The 25693-nt window shown below is 35.9% G+C and overlaps 1 long non-coding RNA gene across 1 annotated transcript in view; it reads left to right on the top strand.

Annotated features, from left to right (window-relative positions):
- The window catches only part of LOC131492376 (uncharacterized), a 31157-nt gene extending 6143 nt beyond the window's left edge, over positions 1-25014 (top strand). The window contains exon 3 of the long non-coding RNA XR_009252038.1: positions 24860-25014. This is a non-coding gene — a long non-coding RNA (uncharacterized LOC131492376). The remainder of the gene's footprint in view (positions 1-24859) is intronic.
- The last annotated feature ends 679 nt before the right edge of the window (positions 25015-25693 follow it).

Genomic DNA, 25693 nt, shown 5'->3' with positions numbered 1-25693 from the left:
AAAGGATTGGCCTTTGATACCATATTATGATTTTTAAATTTCAAATTTATTTTTCATGGGCATCATTTTGTTCATATTTTAGAAAAACCAACGGAGAAAAAAAACACTTGTCGATATCTGAGCTAACACATTAAATCCAAAATATCTGATAAATGCAATTTTTTAACTTTGCTTCTTTTTTCCCCCTACATTTTATTTTATTTTATTTTATTTTTTATTTATTTTTTTTTTTGGGGGGGGACAGAGAGAGACAGAGCATGAACGGGGGAGGGGCAGAGAGAGAGGGAGACACAGAATCGGAAACAGGCTCCAGGCTCCGAGCCATCAGCCCGGAGCCCGACGCGGGGCTCGAACTCACGGACCGCGAGATCGTGACCTGGCTGAAGTCGGACGCTTAACCGACTGCGCCACCCAGGCGCCCCTTCCCCCTACATTTTAAATTACCAAAATCTCATAATTGAGAGTAAGAAAGATTTATTCTATCTAGATTTGCTTGTAAGTGGCTTCCTGAGGTATACTTGGACATTGGATCGGTTTCTGCTTATAGGTTAGGAGATAGCAAAAGGGGTTTGGGTAGAGCTAGGGACATTGGTTTTTTTCATGGGGCTATTTTCCATAAGCATTTTGGTTTTGGATTAAAGTCTGGATCAAAGTTTGGGGTTGATGAATCTGACTGGCAGTGCCTGTGCCAAATGATCATACTCTCACCACAAGAAAAGTTGAGAAAGCAAATATCTGGCATTTTTATCTTCAAAAATGGAAATCAGTCTCCGCTTCATAAGTTGAGGATTGCTATACCCGAAAAGGGGGTGAGATACTGGGCAGCAAAAGAAAGTAAAGTGTCCTCTAGGGAATTCCTCACTAGAGGTGAGTTTGAAGCAGTAAATCTGGTTTAGAGTCAACACAAGAGGTCTTATGGATCTCCTAAGGTTTTTGATTATTTGCAACCTGGGATATAATTCAAAAGATTAAGATAACCAAATATTTGTCCCTTTTATATTTTTAATAAACTTTATTTTTAGAGCAGTTTTTTTTTCAAGTTTTTATCTAAATTCTAGTTAGCATATACAGTAAAATTGATTTCAGGTGTAGAATTTAGTGATTCATCACTTGCATATAACACCCAGTGCTCATCACAAGCGCCCTCCTTAATACCTATCACCCATCTAGCCCATTCCCCACCCACCTTCCTCCACCAACCCTCAGTTTGTTCTCTATAATTAAGAGCCTCATATGGCTTACTTCTTCTCTCTCTTTTTTCCCTTTGCTCATTTGTTTTGTTTCTTAAATTCCACATATGAGTGAAATCATATAGTATTTGTCTTTCTCTGACTGACTTATTTCACTTAGCATAATACACTCTAGCTTCATCCATGTCATTGGAAATGGCAAGATTTCATTCTTTTTGATGGCTGAGTAATACCCCATTGTGTATATACATATGTATATGTATATACACCACATCTTCTTTATCCATTCATCAGGTGATAGACATTTGGGCTCTTTCCATAGTTTAGATATTGTTGATAATGCTGCTATAAACATTGTGGGGGGGGCATGTGCCCCTTCAAATATGTATTTTTGTGTCCTTGTGGTAAATACCTAGTAGTGTAATTGCTGGGTCATAGGGTAGTTGTGTTTTTAAATTCACAACAATATTGAGCAGAAGATACAGAGATTTCCCATATACCCTGTGTTCACACACATAAATAGCCTCTCCCATTATCAATATAACCAGCCATATTGGTAGATTTGTTACAATTGATGAATCTATATTGACATATCGTTATCATCCAAAGTCCATAATTTACATTATGTAATGTAAATACATTACACAAATTTACATTTACATTGGTGTTGTACTTCTACACATTTGAACAAATGTATAATGACATGTATCCACCATTATGGTTGTATCAGAGTATTTTCTTGCCCTTAAAATTCTCTGTGTTTAGCCTATCCATCCCTCCCCCAATTGCTGGCAATCACTGATCTTTTTACTGTCTCCACACTTTTGCCTTTTCAGAATGTCATATAGTTGGAATCATACGGTATTTTGCCTTTTTTAATTGGCTTCTTTCAGTTAGCAATATGCATTTAAGATTTCTCCATGTTTTTTGATAGTTCAATAGCTCATTTCCTTTTAGCACTAATAGCCCATTGTCTTGATGTATCACAGTTTTCTTATTAATTCGCCTACTGAAGGACATCTTGTTTTTTTCCAAGTTTGGGTAGTTATAAATAAAACTGCATGTTTTTGTGTAGGCATGTTTTCAACTTCTTTGGGTAAATATCACAATCGCTGGATTGTATGATAAGGGTTTGTTCAGTTTTTAAAGAAACTGCCAAACTGTCTTCCATTGGGTTTGTAACATTTTGCATTCCCACCTGTGATATGGGAGTCCCTGCTGCTCCATATCCCTGTGATCACTTGGTGTTGTCAGTGTTTTGAATTTTGACCATTCAGATAGGTGTGTAATGGTATTTCATTACTGTTTTCATTTGCGATTCTCTGATGAGATTGACTGTGGAACATCTTTTCTTATGCTTAATTTCTACCTGTATGTCTTCTTTGGTGACGTGTCAGTTAAGATCTTTGGCCCATTTATTTATCAGTTTGTTTCCTTATTGTTTAGTGTTTTTTTTTCCCTTACATTTTCAAATAATCTTTGCGTTGCATTGTGCTATGAGTTTAGAGAAACTTGGGCCAGGCTTTAAATTACACATTATTTCAGGAGTCAAGTGGGAACCCAAGATAGATTATCTTCCCTATTATGTAACCTGGGCTTAAGTATAAGAAACACCATGGACACCAATTTTCATAGAGGGTGGCTCTGTTATTTTAGAATCATATATGTGATCAGGGTTCAAGACACTTTTTTATTTATTTTATTTTATTTTATTTTTTTAACATTTATTTATTTTTGAGACAGAGAGAGACAGAGCATGAATGGGGGAGGGTCAGAGAGAGAGGGAGACACAGAATCCGAAACAGGCTCCAGACTCTGAGCTGTGAGCACAGAGCCCCATGCGGGGCTCGAACTCATGGACTGAGAGATCATGACCTGAGCCAAAGTCGGAAGCTCAACCGACTGAGCCATCCAGGTGCCCCTCAAGACATTTTTTAAATGATTTACTGCAACTCCTCATGAAACAAGTATTCCCTTTTCACCAATTCTAGCTCATGGTCACCTTGTCTCTGCTTGACTATCTCTAAATATGAAAAACACACAACCCGCAGAAGTAGTCCGGAATATTATAAGGCAATTCAACTTCTGAGAAGTCTGTCCCTAATGTCTATCCCAGATCGCTCTAAGTGTTAAGATGGGTTCAGAAATAGACTTTGAGATGGAGATTTGTGAGCACATTCATGGCAAAATGCCCCTTAAATCAACACCTCTAGGAAAGGAAAAGAAGTAGGATCGGTGGAGGGGGGAGTTTAACTTTGGTCAGAAGAGGACTCAGTTGATCCCTTGTGGGGATCTGGAGTTGGCCCTTTTAAGTTACCTTGCCTTGAGTAAAGGAATATAGGGGAGTTCAACTCCCCATCCTGTACCAGCCATTGGATTTGGGCCATCCATGGGGAGGGGACATAATTTTGAATGAGTTGACTCTCGTTAGGTGAGAACAGTTGTCAGAGAGCTACCATCACTTTCAAAAGCTGAAATGTGATCTCAATTCTGAACAGGGTATCTAAGCTTAACATAGATTACTACCTATGACTTTTCTCCATTCTTTCTTATCTGCCTTCCAGAGCCAATGAAGTTCAATACCTCTTCCACACAGGCCAAGAATATTAGAGTACACATTTTTACTACTCATAAGGCTCCTAATGTTTTCTTTATGACAGTTGCAATCATATACATTACATATTTGTTCCTCGAATTGAATGGATAATGTGGATGTGTCCTCACTGCCTACCATACAGTGATATGATATTTTAACTTATCCTAAAAAGACATTACTTTTTTGAAACTTCCACCTCATGATTGACCAATTAGTGATAGTGAAAATTCATGTTTGTCCTATTATTTCTCTTTTGCTTTCTTCCCTTTCCTCCTAAAGATCGTTTTATTGTGCCCAAAGGCAGAAACACAGTATTTCTAGGATATTCCAACTGACCTAATTTTGAAATACATAAATTTCCTAAAGATCCTGCCTGATTCTCCACCCATAACACCTAGCTTAGAACATAGTAGGTGTTCAATCAATGTTATTTGCATGCATACAGGAAGTTTAATTCCTAACTGACATGCAAATTTATTTAGTTAAATCCAAACTCAGACAAAGATACTGAGAGTTCTTATTCATATGAAATGTGGCCTTTCTATTGTTACTCATAAGCTCTATATGAGAGAGTTGATGAAATATAATGAAGACAAAAGAGCCAGATAGTCTCATGATTCTGGCCTTATTTGTTTCAATTCCCTTGAACTTTCTTGTGTGTAAGGAAACAGCTTTGTTAACAGATTCCCTTGTGATTTTGAAGAGTGATGAGAAAATTCCAAACCAACTCTTCACTTTTAATTTAATTATATTGATGGAGCCTTACACTGAGAATAACACTAGCTATCAATCAACTTTACCTACTTCTGTGTTCTGGAAAAACTCATCTCAGCTCTTTTTCCCCCCCTCTTTTATCACTGTCTTCCTTTTTGTGATTAAGCTAAGATAAACCATCTTTCCAAAGAGAAGTCAGTATTCAGTTCAAATTCATTTTTGGTGGCCAAAGCAAATTGATGCACTTTCTGTATGATATAGCTCACCATTCACTAAGTTTTCATCTGTATTGTTTCCTCACAATTGGAACATATTTATGATCAATATCTTGTTTATGAGGAATGATTACTTCTTAGCCAAGGGGTATCACATAAGAAATTTCAAAAAAAAAAAAAAAAAAAAGAAAGAAAAGAAAGAGAGAGAGAGAGAAAATAGTTTGCACCTGGCCAAGTTATTGGAACAGCCAACTCTTCATCCTCTACTACAGCCTGAATATCTGTTTTAATTACAACACAATATTTAGTTACTGATGAAAACTTCACATATAACTGCAATCCTATATAATTCAGAATTATTCTAGTGCAATTCCAGGAGATGGTAGGAAAATGGCAATTGCCTTTCAGGTAGCAGTCTTGTGTTTTAAAAATTACATATAGTCCAAGTAATTCCTTGAAGTTCCTTGTAAATTAAAGCCACATTTTCTATAACATTAAAAAGGGGCAAGAAGTTGACTTTTTTTTAATTTTTTTAATATATGAAACTTATTGTCAAATTGGTTTCCATACAACACCCAGTGCTCATCCCAAAAGATGTCCTCTTCAATGCCCATCACCTACCCTCCCCTCCCTCCCACCCCCCATCAACCTTCAGTTTGTTCTCAGTTTTTAAGAGTCTCTTAAGGAAGTTGACATTTTTCTAGTAACCTATTGTTATGTGAACGTAAAATTTGATAAAATGCAATCTTTTTTTCCACACGAAAAGCAATGTTCTAAGTGCTTTATTTGTAACAGTTTATTTACACTTATGTGTTAGGAATTATTATCTTTGTTTGATAAAGGAAGAAACGGAGGCATAGTGAAGTCAAAAAAATTGTCCAAGTTCACAAAGCTAGCAAAAGTATTATCTAGATTTGAGCTCAGGCAGTCTGATGCCAGCCAAGTCCACGATCAAAACAACATATCCTACTGTTTCTATTACTAAACAAAAATTTTATTTCCCCTTGGCTCTTTTTTTCTTATTAAAATGACATGATTTTATTTTTTTAAATAAGTTTCATTATCAACCTTTACTTTCCTATATAGTATCACAATCTCTGATATTGTCAGTCAGTGTTTAACTTAACAGTGTTATCTTTCAGGATTCCACTACAGAATGATAAACTTAAGTGAAATGGTGTGTTACTTTGAAGGTTCTGGTGGATGAGCATGTTGAAAGTCTCTAGGTAGAATCAGGAGTCTAATATTTGTCACTAATTTTGTAACTTTGGCATATCACTTGATTTTAGAATTCAGAGTTTAGAATTTCAGGCCTTAAAATAAGACAGGTCAATTAAGTATAAAACTTTCCCTTCTGAATCATTGAAACTTATCCCTGTGCCTGGATCATAATCTTCGGCATAATTATCATCCATATCACTTAATGAGCACGTCCTACATGATTTGAAAACATTATTACATTTAATTCCCACAATCCTGGGAGTAGGTGCTCGTTTCAGTTAAGACTGAAGCTTAGAAAGGGAAAAGGATCCCAAATCCCACAAATCCCCAATCCCCAATCAGGGGTAAGGTGGTCGTGGAGCATTGTTGGAACCCTAGTTTATTCAATACTCAAATTCACATACTCCCCACAACAGGATAGCTCATAAATAATTAAGGCAAATAAAATGATAACCAAATTCTCTTGACCACTGGACCAGTGTTTCTATCAGTCAGGGTCCAGTAAGAAAATAGAAATCACTTGTCAGAGACACGGAAAGAATCTAAGGGAAAGAATTATTAACTGCATATAAAGCTGTTACTTGTGTAACTAAAAGTTAAAAAAGAGAAATGTAAGAGATCACGGAGGTAGGAACTGCAGGAGGCAACGCCACTACTATGGTCAGGGGAACAAAAGGAGGGAACAAAGAGAAGATATTGGAATTATTAAAATGTAGGAAGGGGACACCCATAGCGCTAAAACTAGGAAGTCCGGAGAGAAGGTGTTTCTTGGCTGGTGCGGGCTTTCATGGAGTGGGGAACAATGAGGATGGTTTGAGAATGTTGCAAAAGCAGTAGACTGGACCTGGCTGGAAGAAAGACCCATTCTTGCTTCCCTGAATAAAGAAGCGCTCCTCATGTGTGACGTCTACCAGGATGACACAAAACACAGGAAACAGACACAAGAAGCAAATCCCATGTCCCTCCTGTAGCCCAACTGTCCTGATTAGTAGAACCTTACCTAGAGTGAGAAAGTAAAGCAGAAATGGTGATGGAGAGCTCAGCTCCAACCTCAGAAGGCAGAGAATAGAAGTGAATTTCGAGCTGAAATACAGTAGTTTAATAACTAGCACTGTGTTCAAATTAATTATGGATGTCATCCGCACTCCCAAGTCTATAGTACTTTGGGATCCACCCTTCATACATCCATGTCTCTGTGGGAGAAAAATCTGTGCTTAAATTTGAGTGATCTGAGATTTTTTTTAAAGCTAAGCCTTTCTTCTTTCCTTCCTTTCTACTTTTTATCCCTCTGAGACTTTAACTGCATCCCTTTCCATCCCAATCTTCTACCTCCATGAAATATCAAATTATGATTCATAAGAAAGAATGGAAAACAAAGTAAAACAAAAATTCAAAACAAACAAAAAAAATGTAGGAGGGAAAGGTGAAAAAACATTCCCTTATCTAGTAAGTTCAGACTTTATGATTCCACAAAACAGCTTATGTATTTGGGATAAAATATAAGGTAACTTTTGTTTTAACATTCTTAATGGAAGATAGAGAGAAAAATGTGCCACATGTATCCAGGGTCTATCTTCAATACTTCTCCCCAATACACTAAGCAGACAGCAAAATAAATTATTTGTATTGCCACAATTGTATTGGTGTCATAAATATTTTATTATTAAACTCCATTTTCTCATATAATATCCTTGTTGCTAAAATTATTTTTGCCTTTAACAATAGTACTTGACAGGTATACAATGTAGGATAAATAATCAGTGTGAAATCTTATGTTTCCTTTATGAGAACTCAGCCAACGCCAAGGCATATAGATCAAATTCGTGTCATTCTCTTAAACTGATTCTGGAATATAGTTCTGAAAACAAATGCAATCGATGCCTATTTATTATATTCCTACCGTGTGTCAAAGTTTAAGCACTGAGAATTAAAATGAGAATAAACTAAATAGCATCTAGATATGGAAGAGATTAAAGACATTACGGAAAATATTATGTACAACTCTATGCCAATAGAGGTTAGCATCAAGATAAAACGAGAATGGAAATATTTTGCAAAGTATAAATTATAAATGATTCCAGAGGAATTTTAAAAAGCTAAACAATTGTTTATCATAAAATAACCAATTGTTAATCATAAATTGTTAATCATAAAATTGTTAATCATAAAATAACCAATATTTGTCAAAAAGTGATTTTCAAAATAGGTTGCAGGCCCACATCTTTTAACAAACATATTCTAGCTTACTTTTAATGTTGTAGAACTTTATTAAATTAAAAGATATAATTTCCAGGCTCCTGGGTGGCTCAGTTGGTTAAGCTCTGACTCTTGATTTTGGTCAGGTCATGATGTCACAGTTCCTGAGATCGAACCCCGTGTTGGGGTCTGTGCTGATAGGGTGGGGCCTGCTTGGGATTCTCTCTCTTCTCTCTCTTCTCTCTCTCTCTCTCTCTCTCTCTCTCTGCCCCTCCCCTGCTGTGCACTTTCTCTCTCTCTCTCTCAAAATAAAGAAATAAACTTTAAATAAAGAGAGATAATTTTATTTGGCAAGAAAACAGTGCAGAAATGTTTAAAGCAATCTCAAATTAACGCATAAATACTGCGTATATCTATTTTTTATTCTACTTATTGGAAGGGAAGCCACAGTTCCTGTTCCTTTGCCCTTCGGTATAGAAGCTTAACATTAGTTTAAAGTGTCTGCTAAATCAATGCACCACCTGCCTTAATCATGAAAGGAGTATATTTTCTGTTGACCAAGTTTAGACTAAAGAAATAGACATGAATTGACCCCACATATACCCCTTCTCTTTCTTTGAAATTGGTTTGCCCCTAGAGAGTACACTATCTGATGTGTTGTCTGCAACAAGCTAACTAGAATATTTTCTGTGCCTTATAGCCCCTGTAGTTTCCAGCGCCGTCAATGACTACCTGGCAAAGTCTCATTTGGGGACACAGATTTAGGAAACTCTAAACATTTTATAACATCTAAGACATGTCTTTCCAACTAACCTTTATTGATAACGAAGGTGGCACTTTATCAGCTTAATGTGTTTTCGCTATTAGTGCTGATATTTATGGAACTTCATAAAAACCCAACACTTCCTAATACCTTTTAGTTGAAGCTGAAAAGTTTATTTTCACATTTTTCTGGAAGAATAAATATGCCAACTAAATATCAACTAAATTTGAGGAAAACAGAAAGGAGAATATGGCTGCTTTTCTTTATCAGATATTAAAATATATTATAAAGCTCTTATAAATAAAATGTGTTGCTACCAAATGATCAGACCTTTCACATTAGGTGGCATATCAGGTGGCTATGGATAGTTCAGAACCCTTGAAAAGCATCAGGTGGAGGATGAACACGGAAAGTTTCTATGTGCAATTTTCTTTTGCTTTTTTTAAGATCATTCTTATGCTTCATTATAAAAATATCTATTCTGAAGCCCACTTTTAAATTTCATAAAATGAATTCAAGATATCAAAAGACTGTGCTTTATATTGTCAGAAGTCACCCTCTTTGTTGCCCACTACTATCCCTCAGTATCATTGAGAGCAGATAATTGCAATAATATTTATATATTTTATTATTATTTAAAATTTATGTATTTAAATTCGACTCAGTCAACATACAGTATAGTATTGGTTTCAAAAAACCCAGTGATTCATCACATACATATAAAACCCAGTGCTCATCTCAATAAGTGTCCTCCTTAATGCCCATCACACATTAAACCCATCCCTCCACCTTCCTCCCCTGCAGCAACCCTCAGTTTGTTCTCTGTATTTAAGAGGCTCTTCTGGTTTTCTACCCTCTCTGTTTTTATCTTATTTTTCCTTCCATTCTTATACTCATCTGTTGTGTTTCTTAAATTCCACATATGAGTGAAATCATATGATATTTGCCTTTCTCTGACTGATTTATTCACTTAGCTTAATACCCTCCAGTTCCACCCATGTTGTTGCAAATGCAAGATTTCTTTCTTTTTTAATGGCTGAGTAATATTCCATTGTAGATATATATGACACCTTCTTTATCCATTCATCAGTCAATGGACATTTGGGCTCTCTCCATACTTTGGTCATTGTCAATAGCACTGCTATAAACATTGGGGTGTATGTACCCTTTTAAATCAGCATTTTTGTATCCTTTGGATAAATACCTAGTAGTGCAATTGCTGAGTCATAGTGTAGTTCTCTTTTTCATTTTTTTGAGGAACCTCCATACTATTTTCTAGAGTGGCTGCACCAGTTTGCATTCCCACCAGCAGTGCAAAAGGGTTCTCCTTTCTCCACATCCTTGCCAACATCTGTTGTTTCCTGAGTTGTTCATTGCAGCCATTTTAACAGGTGTGAGGTGACATCTCATTGTGGCTTTGATTCATATTTCCCTGATGATGACTGATGTTGGACATCTTTTCATGTGTCTGTTAGTCATCTGGATATCTTCTTTGGAAAAGTGTCTATTCATGTCTTCTGCCCATTTCTTCACTGGATTATTTGTTTTTTGGCTGTAAAATTTGACAAGTTACTTATAGATTTTGGATACTAACTCTTTATTTGATATATCATTAGCAAATATCTTCTCCCATTCCATCGGTTGCCTTTTAGTTTTGTTAATTGTTTCCTTTGTTGTGCAGAAGCTTTTTATCTTGATGATGTCCCAAAAGTTCATTTTTGTTCTTATTCCTCCTGCCTCTGTAGACATGTCTAGTAAGAAGTTGCTACAGCCAAGGTCAAAGAGGTTGCTGCCTGTTTTCTCCTGTGGGATTTTGTTGATTTCCTGTCTCACATTTAGGTCTTTCATCCATTTTGAATTTATTTTTGTGTGTGGTGTAAGAAAGTGGTCCATATTCATTCATTCTTCTGCATGTTGCTGTCAGTTTTCCCAACACCATTTGTTGAAGGGACTGTCTTTCTTCCATTGGATACTCTTTCCTGCCTGGTCAAAGATTAGTTGGCCATATATTTGTCGGTCCATTTTTGGGTTCTCTATTCTGTTCCACTGGTCTATGTGTCAGTTTTTGTACCAGTATCATACTGTCTTGATGATTACAGTCTTATAATATATCTTGAATCCCACAATTGTGAGGCCTCCAGCTCTGCCTTTCATTTTCAATGTTACTTTGGCTATTCAGGGTCTTCTCTGGTTCCATACAAATTTCATGTTATCTGCTGTAATAGCAGGTCCACTTTACTAGGACCTGACTTTGAATTCCACTTTCCTTTAATGCTATTTATACATGCACATATCATTTACTTAGGTCCCAGTACATTAGGGACTAATTGTTTGTCACATTGAATGGTGGCACACTGTTCCTAGAGGGTCCTTACCTTCAAAATTTATAAGCATAATTTCTTTTTGAATCCTGAAATCCACTTCAAGAAATGGGATATAAGCCCAAACCTATGTAAATGACATCATTCAAGCAAATTTACACAGGATAGGGGAGTATGTTTCAGAAGAGAAACTGCTTTTTAATGAATCACGGGTATGACTAAATTGGAATACCCAATTGAGATATCACAATAAAATAGAAAACATACTCCTAGATTATTCAATTCAACATTTATTTATTTTTGAGACAGAGAGAGACAGAGCATGAACAGGGGAGGGTCAGAGAGAGAGAAGGAGACAGAATTGGAAACAGGCTCCAGGCTCTGAGCTGTCAGCACAGAGCCCGACTCGGGGCTTGAACTCACGAACCGTGAGATCATGACCTGAGCTGAAATCGGATGCTTAACCGACTGAGCCACCCAGGCGCCCCAAGATTATTCAATTTTTAAGAACAGGTTATAGTATTGTGTTTTCTCCACCTCTTATTTAGAATTAGGATGATGAGAATATGATTAAAATGTGACTAGATGTTGAAATCCTATAATTTGATTAAATTCTGTCTCTCGATCCTAAAATCCTATGTGCCATTTGGAAAAATAAATAAATCCTGAAGGTTTTTAACATATATTCTAAAATGTTGCAATATTGGAGTTATATATTTAATAAAATATTTATATATTTATGGTCCATGCAAAATTAGCCAAAGAATAAAAGAATAAAATCTGTATAATTCAATGGACTTGTCTTAACAAATTAACCAAAAGACAATAACCAAGTGAAAGACATGACTAAATTCACTATAGTGTTATGAGTACCTAGGGCAGGTGATTATAAAATATTGTTTCATAGATCTGATCTGTTGAAATAAATGCCGTTTTTGTTGGAGTGTTTATTCCTCCAAGCACATGTATTAATGGCATGAAGAAAATTAAAATATTAAGCAAAATACATTTGAATATAATGTCAATTCCCTAAGTATCTTGACTTCATGAAGCAATGTTACTTCTCTATTAACCTTATGCATTAGTCTACTCAGGCTTCTATCACAAAATACCAGAGAAGGTGGCTTAAAAAACAGAAATGTATTTCTCATAGTTGGGAAGACTGAGATCAAGAAGTCCAAAATCAAGGTTCCTGGCTTACAGATGGCTGTCTTCTTGCTGTGTCCTCACATGTTTGTTGTGTTTTTGTTTTTGTTTTTGTTTTTGTTTTTGTTTTTCATAACAACAGGATGGGAGCTCCATCCTCATAACTAATTAGCTCCCAAAGACTCCACTTCCAAATATCATCACGTTAGGGGTTGGGGTTTCAACATATAAATTTTGAGGGGACACAATTCAGTCCATAGCACTCTCAACTTGATTTAGTGATAAGACATTACATTATAATTTATTTGAAATCATGTGCAAGTAAAAAAAAAATGTGGGGGTGCCTGGGTGATTCAGTTGGTTGAGCGTCCAACTTTGGCTCAGGTCATGATCTCGCGGTTTGTGAGTTCAAGCTCCACATCGGGCTCTGTGCTGACAGCTCGGAGCCTGAAGCCTGTGTCTTCTGTTTCTTCTTCACAGAGGGATTCTGTGTCTCCCTCTCTCTCTGCCCCTCCCTCACTCACACTTTGTCTCTCTCTCCTTCAAAAATAAATAAACATTAAATTTTTTTTAAAAATGTAAACTAAATGTTCATATTGTATGTTGGAATAAATACTAACTAGTTAAAATTAAATAATGTTATTATTTTGATTTATTATAAATCTGTTTTCTTTAACTCAAAAATATATCTGCCCATATTCAGCAAATTAATAAGGGATTTTTTCCTAACTAAAGATCTCAAAATGCATTCTTAAATTTGAAAAAAAAAGGGTGTCTATTACAAATTGATTTTATGTCATTTATTCAGAGTCAGAACAGATCTTGCATTTCTACTCTACACAACCGCTCTCCCTTATTTTTTGAATGTATTTCTAAACATACCTTCATCCCATCCCCTACCCTTTCATGCTATAAGATCTATCATTTAATCCAATTCTGCATAATCAGTTAATATTTTCTCCTTTGCCTCTTACCAAGCCAGAAATCTAGATATTCCCCAGGAAATACTTTCTTGGGAAAAGTTGGAAAGAAGTTGTCAAGTCCCAGGGTAACTACCATGGGGAAATTCTGGAGCCTCCACTCTCTGTCCTTTGTCAGCAGCCTTATCGAGATTATCGCTGTGGTAGAGGTGTCTAGTTGACTTCCCAATCTCCATTCTCTGTTTCTTCAGTGATCAAAGAATCCACTTTTATTCCAGGTGAAGGACCAGGATTTTATTTTTAGTTCATTTTACTTATTCTTCCTAATCTGATGTGGTTCATTTATTTTGTAAAATACAATTCATATGTTGTCCAACTGTCAAATTCTATCGAGTTTCTCATTACTCGCTCTCACTTTCTCTATTAATCTCTTCGTAGAAGAGAAGCCAACATTTTGTAGGCCAGCATCATCCAAGGATCACACTTTAAGTAGCACTGTACTATATGATTCCATGCCCTAGCTTCTTACAGCCTGCTGTAGTCAGTGAAGCATAAGGGATTCATAAGGTGAGACCTCAGAGAAAGTTCCTTAGGAGGGGTACAGACAGCTTGTATGTGTTCTTCTTGCCTTCGCTGTTCCCACTTCTTATCTGCAATGTAGGCCTAGTGGCTGGAGCTCCACGATATCACTGTACCTTGATAAGCTAAGTATAATGGACACAAAGGTAGGAACCTGAGGCTCTGAAAACACTGTGAGACCCCCAGGTGTATTTTGGACTCCTAGCCCCTGGATTTGGTAAGAAGTTTCCAACTTCTTCCTTATGTAAGCCTCCGTTGTTTCTAACCTCTGGTGCTAGCTGTGAAACATTATGTCTAGTTGATATTGACATGTACAAGAAAATGCATTTTAACAATCTGGAAGATAGATAAAATGAGTCTAGAAATTCCACTTGAACAGAACAGAAAATTAAGAACAGTTCAGTGAAGCTCCAAGCCCAGATTAAGAAGCCTGAGGGTATTCATCACACTGATTAATTAATCGACAAGTCAGAACAGTAAGGAGCGTTGACTACTAACACATTCTTCATTTGGGCTAAGTAACTGGAAGCAGAACTCTTTGCCTTAGATTAAATATTGAATGTTAGCCCCGTAACTGAAGAGATAAGAATTATAGGCCACACACATTCCAGGAGAAAAGCAAACAGAAAATCCATCCAGATACCATATCTTTCTGTATCCCATAATCCCCAGATAGGATACCAAAAAAAAAAAAAAAAAAAAGGTAATTAAGACAACTAAAATGTAAAGATTAGCAGATAGTTTTGAATGACCAAACATTTGAAAAAAAAAAAAAAAAAAACAACTACTTGAAGGAATGGTAACAAATCAAAACAGAAACAACAACACCCTCAAAAATCTTTTATAGAGCAAATAGAATTTAAAAATTAGAAAAAATATAATAAACTCCATACATTTCAGAGAATATCACATTAAAAAAAAGAAGAAGCAGCAGTAAGTAGAGGGGTGCCTGCGTGGCTCAGTGGGTTAAGCGTCTGACCCTTGATTGCTGCTCAGGTCATGATCTCATAGTTTGTGGGACTGGGCTCCCTGTCGGGCTGGGTGATGAAAACATGGAGCCTGCTTGGGATTCTCTCTCCCAGTTTCTGCCCCTCCCCCACTTACACTCTCTCTCAAAATAAATAAACTTTAAAAAAATTAAAATAAAATAACTGGAGATCATGGAGTTTTGAAGTGCTATTTTGAATTAACTGAACTTCCAGTAAAATATTTTTTTTCACTTATTTAATAAATATTTATTGAATGTCTGCTTCTAAGTTCCAGGTTCCATTTCAGGTAACTGTTGAATTGTATCGTAATTGGGAACAAAACAATACAGAGCTTTGTTTTATATAACTTTATTGCATGTAGGTAGAGACACAGTGAATAAAAAATGGACCGCTACTGTCCTTTCTTTGAAACCTACTTTAAAAAGAAAAAGAAGGAAAAGAATAAACAGAAAAGGAAACTGAATCGTCAGCGAAACTAGGAAATAAAAACAAGCACAAAATAAAATCTATGAAAACAAGGCTGTCCAATGCAGGAAAATTGAACCTGGTTCATGAAGACGTTCAAGAAAACATTTATCCCTTGCAAGGTGTCAGGAAACACACATTGGTCACAAGTAGATGGTACTTTCCACAAAGAATAGCTGTCATCCAAGGAGGAATGGGTGTCGATTTCTTACAAGCATGTCCCTGAGCCTACCTAAAACCTTAGAATGGGAGAAAAAATAGGTTGAAATTGGAAATATAATGATATGCTGTCTTTGCAAGGAGCAGCATATGAGAGCATAAAGAGGAAAAAGTAAGTTAGAATCGGCTCTGCAGTATATTACCTTAGGTATATGAACACCATCTTGCTAAATCCAGTGGTTTGTTCTCGATCATCATTTTGGTGGCCATTTCTACTGCATTTGACAAAATAGATAATCATTCCCTGTTGAAATCCTTTCTTTCTTTAGCCGTGGTATATCAAGCACCCTTCATTTTAATCCCACTCCTTTTGTATTTCCTTCTCAGCATCCTTTTCAGTCTCCTCTTTTCCCTACTTCCTAAATAATGGGTTGTCATGTGCTTAATTCACAATTCCTTTCTTTCACTACCAATAGTCCCTCCTTAAGTGACATCATCTGGTCCTATGGTTAGTACCATCTGCATTCTGACAACCCCAGGATTTATCTGCAGCCCTAACTTTTCCCTAAGAATTTGATTAATAAGAATTCCATGCTTAATAACTCTACTAGACTGCCCAATAGTCAGTTAAAATTAAGATGCCCAATGTCCAAGAATGAATTCCCAATTCTCAATACTTTCTATGCCCCCATGTCCCCTAGGGGGAAAAAATGAAAAGAGTAAGGTAAAAATAAAAGTTCCTGCTGATCCATACAATTGTTTAGGAGAAAATATAGCTGTCATTCCTGAGTCCAATCTATGTTCCATCTCCTTTCCAATAAGGAAGGATAAGTGTTGATAATATTGTTTTTTGTTTTTTGTTTTTTTAACTCTTAGACCCAACTATTGATGCTAATATTTGGTGGGAGTTTGAAGAGAAAAATGGTTTGGATGACTTTAAAGTATTTCCCCTAAGATATACTTCTTTACTACAGAGATTAGTAATGTATACTCCAGAAACAGCAAAGACCATCATAACCAATTGGGTAAGTTTAATATCTCAACTCATAAGATTATCATATTAGTCTCATAAACCCCTTGGTAAGACACATGGACAAAGAAAGAAAAGTACTTAGTATTATTGTCAAAACAGCATAAATTCATCTCATTTTGATCATGAGAAAATATCAGACAAACCCAAATGGAGGGACATTCTAGAAAATAACCGATAATTCTCCAAAAGTTTCAAGATCATGAAAGAAAAAAAAAAAAAGCTTGAGGAATTATTGAAAATTGGAGGACACGAAGAGAAATAAAAACTAAATGCAACCCTAACACCTATTAGAATGACCAATATCCAGAACACTGACACCACCAAATGCTGGAAAGAACACGGACAACAGGAACTCTCATCCATTGCTGGTTGGAAGGCAAAATGGTACTGACACTTTGGAAGACAATTTGGCAGTTTCTTACAAAACTGAACATATGCTTATCATTTGATCCAGATGTCACACCTCTTGGTATTTACCCTCATGAACTGGTATATATATATACATATATGTATATATATATACATATATATATATATATATACCCCAGTATATATATCTATATCTATATATATAGATATAGATATATAGATATATAGATATATAGATATAGATATAGATATAGATATAGATATAGATATAGATAGATATATAACCCAACACTTATATTTTGATAAGTATTCAAGTCATGAAACCTTATGTATCAAACATGAAAACATGTTTTCAATTTGTGTGGACATAAAATGTATCTTTTATGTTTATAGTAGATGTTTCATGTTTATAGATGTTTATGGTAGCTGTATTCATAATTGCTCAAACATGGAAGTAACCAAGATGTCTTTCAGTAAGTGAATGGATTAATAAACTGGTGTATCTAGACAATGGCATGTTATTTATCACTAAAAAGAAATGAGCTATCAAACTATCAAAAAACAAAGAAGAAACTTAAATGCATTTCATTAAGTGTGAAAAGTCAATCTGGAAAGGTGACATAATGTGGGATTCCAACAGTCCTTTGCCTTTGGAAAAGGCAAAACTATGGAGATAGCAAAAAGATTAATGGTTTCCAGGGGTTGAGGAGGAAGAAGGCATGAATAGATCATAGAGAATTTTTAGGACCGTGAAACTATTTGATAATACATGTCACTTACATTTGTCAAACCCATAGAATGTACAACACTAAGAGTGAACCTTAGTGTAAACTATGGACTTTGGGTGATGATGATGTGTCAGTGTAGGTTCATGGACTATAACAAATGTACTACTCTATGTTGATAATAGGGGAGGTTATCCATGTGTGGGGACAGGGGCATATTAAAACACTGTATTTTCCACATAATTTTTTTGTGACCTAAAATTGCTCTAAAAATAAAGTTTCTCATAAATATGGAGAACAAACTGAGGGTTACTGGAGGGTTGTGGGAGGGGGGGATGGGCTAAATGGGTAAGGGGCCCTAAGGAATCTACTCCTGAAATCATTGTTGCACTATATGATAACTAATTTGACGTAAATTTTTTTTAAAAAATTAAAAAATAAAGTTTCTTAATTAAAAAGTAAGTAAATGTAACGCAGTATCCTAGATAGTCTTCTAGAACAGAAAATGGACATTAGTAGAGAAACCAGTAAAATTTGAATAAAGAACGTTAATTTCCTGGTTTGACAATATCCTGTTAGTAAGGTGTTAACATTAGTGGATGCTGGCTGAGGAGTAAATAGAAACTCTCTATCCAATGTTTGCAACATTTCTGTAAGTTTCAAATTAGTTCAAACTAAAATCTTTCCAAAATATGGACATACTGACATGGAAGATTTGTGTGGTCTGTGAAGAACTAAACGCCACACTTTTTAAATGTTAGATTTCTCTGGAACTTGTTTTAAGGATAAACTTATCTGATGAAAGAATTAAAACTTGCTGCATACGATATCCTTGTTTACTGACTCCTGAGAGGGCCCAGTTTTCATTTCATGGTAGAAAGGAAGTAGAAACGTGAGGAGAGTTCATGCCTTCTGGGTAGGAAATTGACCAAGGTTCAATTAAGGGCCAGCGACTGGGCTTTCCGCAGGTCCAACCCTATGGTAATGTTCTACTGCATTTCCCTATTACCAAAGTTCCCTGTACAAATTATATCTTATCTGTGTCTGGGCTTTCCAGAGACCCCGTAGTCAGAAACATCCCTAATTTCAGCCTAACTGGCCTTCTGATAAATTGGCAAGACTGGAAACTTTTCCTTTCATAGGTGTGAAACACTCTGGTGTCTGAAGCTTCAAATAAAGTACATGCAACTCCCCATTTCCCATCCTTATTCTGAAAATCGAATAAGGGAGTGGACTTCTTGCTTCAGACTAAATGAGAAGAATTGAAGTCCCCAAACCCCATTGCCCTCCCATCCAAGCTCTCAGTAACCAGACCCTCTTTCATGGACAAAGTATATTTCAAATATGAAGCGGAAAGAAATTTAAAGAAAATGCAAAAGATCTTTTAAAAAATAATATCCAATGTACATCTGAATTCAATAGATGGGTGATTGGGTATTAAAGAGGGCACCTGTTATGATGAGCCGTGGGTGTTGTATGTAAGTGATAAATCACTAAAGTTTACTTCTTTTTAATTTTTTTGACGTTTATTTATTATTGAGAGACAGCGCATGAGCAAGGGAGGGGCAGAGAGAGAGGGAGACAGAGAATCTGAAGCAGGCTCCAGGCTCTGAGCTGTCAGCACAGAATCCAATGCCGGGCTCCAACTCAGGAACCACGGGATCATGACCTGAGCCGAAGTCGGAGGCTCAACCAACTGAGCCACCCAGGGGCCCCACTAAATTTTACTTCTGAGACCAATGTTGCACTGCATATTAGCTAACTGAAGTTTAACTTACAATCATTTAAAAATAAAATAAATTCAATAGCAAAAGTGGACTGAAAAATTATTCATTTAGGGACCAGCCATTGGCAATCATTTTATCAATTCATTTTTTCAAATAAGTAAATCCCAGAAAGAAAGTTGACAATCATTTTCTACAGTTTTACACCAACATGTAGATTTTTTAAAACATTAATATAAAACATACTAGTTTCCAAAGAGAGTTCAGAAGAATATACACATACACATATACATTTGCACATATATATACATATGTATACATAAATACGTATATAATTTTTAAACCAAAAATAAACAGTCCAATAGTCCTTATGATGACAAAGGCTATCCATGCTGTGGGAGAATACAAAATTATCTAGGAAAAGTGTACAGAATTATAAAGAATAAGGTTTCTACTAAATCAATGCTAACCAGAGATATCATTATTTATGAAATCACAAGTGAACAAAGAGCAGACCTAACATGATTTGAAGATAAAAATGTTCTAAATTCAGGTATCTTTTCTTTCCTCTTTTCTTTTCTTTTCTTTTCTTTTCTTTTCTTTTCTTTTCTTTTCTCTTTCTTTCTTTCTTTCTTATTCTCTCAGGATTCTCTCCTGGGTATATATAAAAGAGAATATATATATACATATGTATATACATATGTGTGTATATATATATATATATATATATACCCTGCCCGTTCCAGAGAATGAGGGTGGAAAACAGCCACCTGAGTAAAAGGCAGTTTTCACACTTTGGCTATTAGCTGAGAAGAAATTTCCTTGGGGATATATGTATGCATTTGCCACTAAATTAGGTGTCGTGGGGCTTTTCATGTATAAACAGTGTTAAGCTGAAACAGTGTTCAAGGGTAAAATTTAGACTTATCAATTTGAAGATTCTTTCTTGAAGACGTAGTCCAATCTATACTTTGCATTTCGTGAAACACTGCTTGAAGTGGAAATCAATTCTTAAGTTAATTTAAACTTAAAGTTGTTTGAGTACCCAAAAGTCTCAGAGCTTTTTAAAGCATTTCGTTATAAGATTCCATTAGGGACAAAAATATACTTATGAAACACAAAGGTTACATATTGAATTTATATATGTCATAAATAAAGCATACTCTGCACATAATGTAGAGATGGGAGTAAAATTTAACCAGGCTTTCACCGGTAATGTCGTATCAGCTATTTGATTAAAGAAATGGAATATTAATAAATTACTGCAAGCTGCCAGAATGCTTGTCAATCTCCCTACCTCTAGTTCCTTCCTGTCCTCTGAGAATTGTTCACACTTTTCAAATTGTATTTTCCAAAATCAAACCCAATTTTTTTGTTTTTTATTTATTTATTTTGAGAGACAGAGAGGAAGGGGGAGAGAGAGAGAGAGAGAGAGAGAGACAGAGAGAGAATCCCAAGCAAGCTCCACACTGTCAGCACAGAGCACACAGCGCTCGAACCCATTAACTGTGAGATCATGACCTGAGCTGAAACCAAAGGTCGGAAGCTTAACCAGCTGAGCCACCCAGGTGCCCCAAACCCAATTTTTAAAAACACATAACAAAGAAATATATAAATGGCAACCAGAGCTCATTTTGGTAATGTTCTTCCACCCTTAGTCTCCCATAAAAGAGAATTTATTTTAAACTTTAGGGGAATTTTATGAAATGTGAGGAGAAAAAGTGCAGTTCCTTCAAGAGAAACTGTACCTTGAAAGTAGAAAGTATCTATCTCTCTCACTCATGGTCTCATGCTTCCTCTCTACTTCAAGGTCATTTTCTCTAATTCTAGCTACCTTTCTAAAAAAAAAAATTAATTTTAATTTATTTTTGAGAGAGAGAAAGAGAGAGACAGAGACAGAGAGACAGAGCATGAGCGGGGGAGGGACAGAGAGAGAGGAGACACAGAATCCAAAGCAGGCTCCAGGTTCCATGCTGTCAGCACAGAGCCCAATGTGGGGCTCAAACTCATGAACCATGAGATCATGACCTGAACCGAAATCAGACACTTAACCGACTGAGCTACCCAAGCGTCCCTAAAAAATTTTTTAACGTTTATTTATTTTTTGAGAGACAGAATGAAGCAGGGGAGGGGCAGAGAGAGGGAGACACAGAATCTAAAGCAGGCTCCAGGCTCTGAGCTGTCCACAAAGAACCTGATGTGGGACCCGAACCCACAATGATAAGATCATGACCTGAGCCAAAGTTGGACACTTAACCGACTGAACCACCCAGGAGGCCCATTTTTAAATTTTTTTTAAATGTTTATTTATTTTTTGAGAGAGAGAGAGAGACAGAGCATGAGTGGGAGAGGAGCAGAGAGAAAGGGAGACACAGAATCAGAAGCAGCCTCCAGGCTCTGAGCTGTCAGCACAGAACCCAGGAAATTCTATCTTTCTGATTGGTGGGTTTCCCAATGGTTCAAACCCAGGTTCTTCATCTTCACAGCACCTACTGAGGAGCTTGACAATATTCTTTATTCTCTGACACCTGATTTCATATTCCTAGGGAGAAAATCCAATTTTCCTACATTGACTCAATTCCTTAACCAAAAGTGGAAGATTCTGAAGGGTACACAGAATCACAAAAGTTTCATGCCTCAAAAAATAAAGAAGGGGAAAACACTATCTAACTCATATACATTAAATTAAAAAAAATTATAAAGCATTGTCTTTAATTAACCTAAATGCCCAAAGCATCAACAAATTAAGTCCAGCAATATATATATATATATATATATATATATATATATACATAAAAAGATAGCATATCATGTCCAACTGGGGTTTATCTCAGGAGTTGAGAGTTGTTTTAATATTTAGAACCAATCAGTGCAATTCATTACATTAATAGAATAATGAACGAAAGTATATAATCATCTCAATAGGTAGGGAAAAAAGGTTTGGCAAAATTTAGTGCCCATTGATTATTTCTTTTAAAATAAAATTAAAACTCTATCTGCAATATGATAAAGGATATTTAGAAAAACATACTGCCAATGTAATATGAATGGTAAGATATTGACTTTTCTCTTTAAGACAGAAAATGGAGTGTGGATGCCTAATCTCACTTCTCATTCAATATTAAGCTAATGATCCAAATGCAATTAGGTAACAAAAACTAAAATAGGAATTATAAATATTAGAAGGAAAAAAATAAAAACTACTAGTAGTGGATAATTTTATGTGTCCTTTTGGCTAGGTCATGGGACCCAGATATTTAGTCAAAGGTTTTTCTAGGTATTTCTGTGAAGGTGGTTTTAGATGAGATTAACATTTAAATCAATGGACTTTGAGTAACGCCAATTGTCCTCCATAATGTGGATGGGCCTCATCCAATCAGTTGAAGGCCTTAATAAAACAAAGACTGGCCTCTCTTAAGCAAAAAGAAATTCTGCCAACTGACCAGTTTATACCTTGAACTACAGCTCTTCCCTGAATCTCCATCTGCTGATCTACCTCATCAGATTTTGTACTTGCCAAGCCTCTGCCACCATGTGAAAAAATTCCTTAAAACGAATCTCTCTTAATGTATAAACACACATCTTGTGGGTTCTGTTTTTCTGGAGAATTGTGGTTAATACAGGTGTGTATACAACAGAAATAAAACTCTGTGTCTAAAAAAGAATACACAAAACTTTTTTGAGTAGCTTTATTTTGAAAAGCTCCAAACTAGAAACAATACATAACTCCACTAAACTGGAAACAACGTATAACTCCATCAACAAGAGGATGGATAATGAAAAGTAGATCAGATGTCACGGATTACTTTCAAAAATATCGGATGAAAGAATCCATACACAAAAGAGTACATTCTGTACATCCCATTTAATGAACTTCAAGCACAGGAAATGTCAATTTACAGTGATTGAAATGAGAACAGTTGGTTGTCTGCGGGAGCAGAGAGAAGGTGCACAGGTCGCGTAGGAGAAACGAGATTTCTACGTGAAATATTTAAGGTTTATGCATTTCACATTATGAACTTTCATTTCATTTAAATAAAAAAGTACAGACATATGTAAGTAAATGACTCAATAAACAAACAAACAAACAAATAAGTAATATGGGAGCAGGGTGAAATTTTAAATTACGTGATCGGGTCTGGAAAGACTTCACTAAGAAAGTGACTTTTTTTTTTTTTTAATTTACATCCAAATTACTTAGCATACAGTGACTTTTGACAAAGACTTAATGGGCAGAATCCGTGAGCCATGAGGCTGTCTGGAAAAAAGTGTTCTGGTGGAGAGAACAAGTACAAATATCGCAAGGCAGGAATTTGCCTGGCATGTGGGAGGAAGAACGAGGAGACTGGGTGGCCTTGGAAGAGCTAGTGAGTGCACTGTTCATTGTAAGCCCTTGTAAGTTATTTTTTGGGTTTTGCCTTTTATTTTGAGTTTCATGGGGGAGTCCCTGCGGTGTTTTAGGATAAGACTCACATAGTGCACTCACATGATGAAAGATAGCTTTGTAAAGACCCTTTGCATTTCGAAAAATTCTTTTCACTTTGGCATACATAAAATTAAACAAGAATTTATACATTTGGTGATCTAAATGATGAGTTTTAGTCGACTCCAACCTCCTTTATCATAGCACCTACTCGGCAAGCATTAAGGTGGAAACAATTAAAAATATTACTGTAATTCTGCAATTCTGTCACCATTCTTACCAATATTTTTAAACAATATCACGTAAAAAGAAAGTAATGTTATCCTAAAACCCTCACAAGCCCAGATGGTAAGCAGCATAGAAGCTTATTTTGTAAATTGCAAAATCCTCAGTAACATGAATGAAATTTGCATCTGTGCATTTGTCTTGTAGGTACAGATGCAAGTATTGGGCCAATATAAGCAAAGGAAGTTTGAATTCTTAACGTTGCCCATTGGTCTTCAGTCTTTCCTAACAGCATGTAACTAAAATTTGATTATTTTGGTAAGCTTAGGAATGAAATAGTTCCCAGATATGCCTTTATTTGCAGATTTAGGGACTTTTCAACCCAGTGTGTGTTATGCTGAATAATGGCCCCTGCCAGACATCTGTATCCGAATCTGCATCGGAAACTACAAAAATTTGTGTGATTGAGTTAATGATCTTGAGATGGAGATATTATGCTGGATTTTCCGGGGGGGAGGGGGGGGTCCAAGAAAGAGATCAGAGAAGGCACAGAATGCAATGATGGAAGCAGAATGAGATTTGCAGGTACTATGCCACTGGCTCTGAAGATGGAGGAAGGGGCCATATGCCACTAAATGTAAACAAAGAATCTGGGAAAGAGAATTCGAAAGGATACACTCTTCACATATCCTCCAGAAAGAGCCCTCTCTGCTGACTCCTTGACTTTGGTCCAATAAAACTGATTGCAGATTCCTGACCTTCAGAACTGCAAGAGAATAAATTCGTGTTGTTCTAAGTCAGTAAGTTCATGGCAATTTGTTACAGCAACAAAAGGAAACTAATATATCCACACTGTGAAATAGATATCTACAACTTTTTTTTATAGTGTACATCAACAGCTATCAACGAAAAATTGCACCAGATTAAACAAGCGAGCACAACTTAATTAAAGACTATTGTAATAGTGGTCAAAACTGTTTTAATCGGGGACAGAAGCAAAACTCAACTCCACTAAAACAAAAGTCAGGAGAGTTTCTCAGCAATGGGGTGAGTTAGTAAAAACGTGTTGGTCAATGTGCTTAGACTATGTGTGTTTACTAATTGGCTTATACTGAAGTTAATATTCTACCCTCCCAAAGATGCTGGGAGACAGTAGCCCTACCTTTCTTGATTAGTTGTATCTCAAAAGGATGGCTTTCAGAATCTTGAGAAAGACATTCCTGGGTTGTAATCTTGGCAAGAAGCTGGAGGAAGATTTAAATATCAAAGTGCCAGAGAAAGAATTTATAATTGTGAGTTCTCTAAAGTACATGTTCTCAGAAAAAGGATAGTGACCTATAATCATGAGAAAAGCCTATCTAAAACTTAGTCAAGTTGAGCAGAACATGAGAGCCATCTTTGTCAATTCCTACGAAAAAATGTTTAGTCAAAGCCAAACCAGATATTTATCTCAGTAGAATTTACCACATATACTAATCATATTTATTCATCCTTTATATTGAAAATCTGGAACTTTTAAAAATTAGGGTAATGCATGAATACTTGCCCATTAACAACCACAAAAAAAGTCATTTTAAAGAAATAAATTGAATGTGCCACTTTAAAGTCTTAAAACATATAGAAATCATTTCTGATGGGATGTGCTTTTTGTTGTTTGAGCTATTAGGAAGCAGAACTATTTTACAGTTCTGAAATTATTTTATCACTATGTTCCCTCTTA

The sequence above is a fragment of the Neofelis nebulosa genome, chromosome 13, assembly GCF_028018385.1.
Source record: "Neofelis nebulosa isolate mNeoNeb1 chromosome 13, mNeoNeb1.pri, whole genome shotgun sequence".
Taxonomy (NCBI): domain Eukaryota; kingdom Metazoa; phylum Chordata; class Mammalia; order Carnivora; family Felidae; genus Neofelis; species Neofelis nebulosa.
Note: the sequence above shows the minus strand (reverse complement) of the source record. Positions and strands in the feature narration are given on the sequence as shown.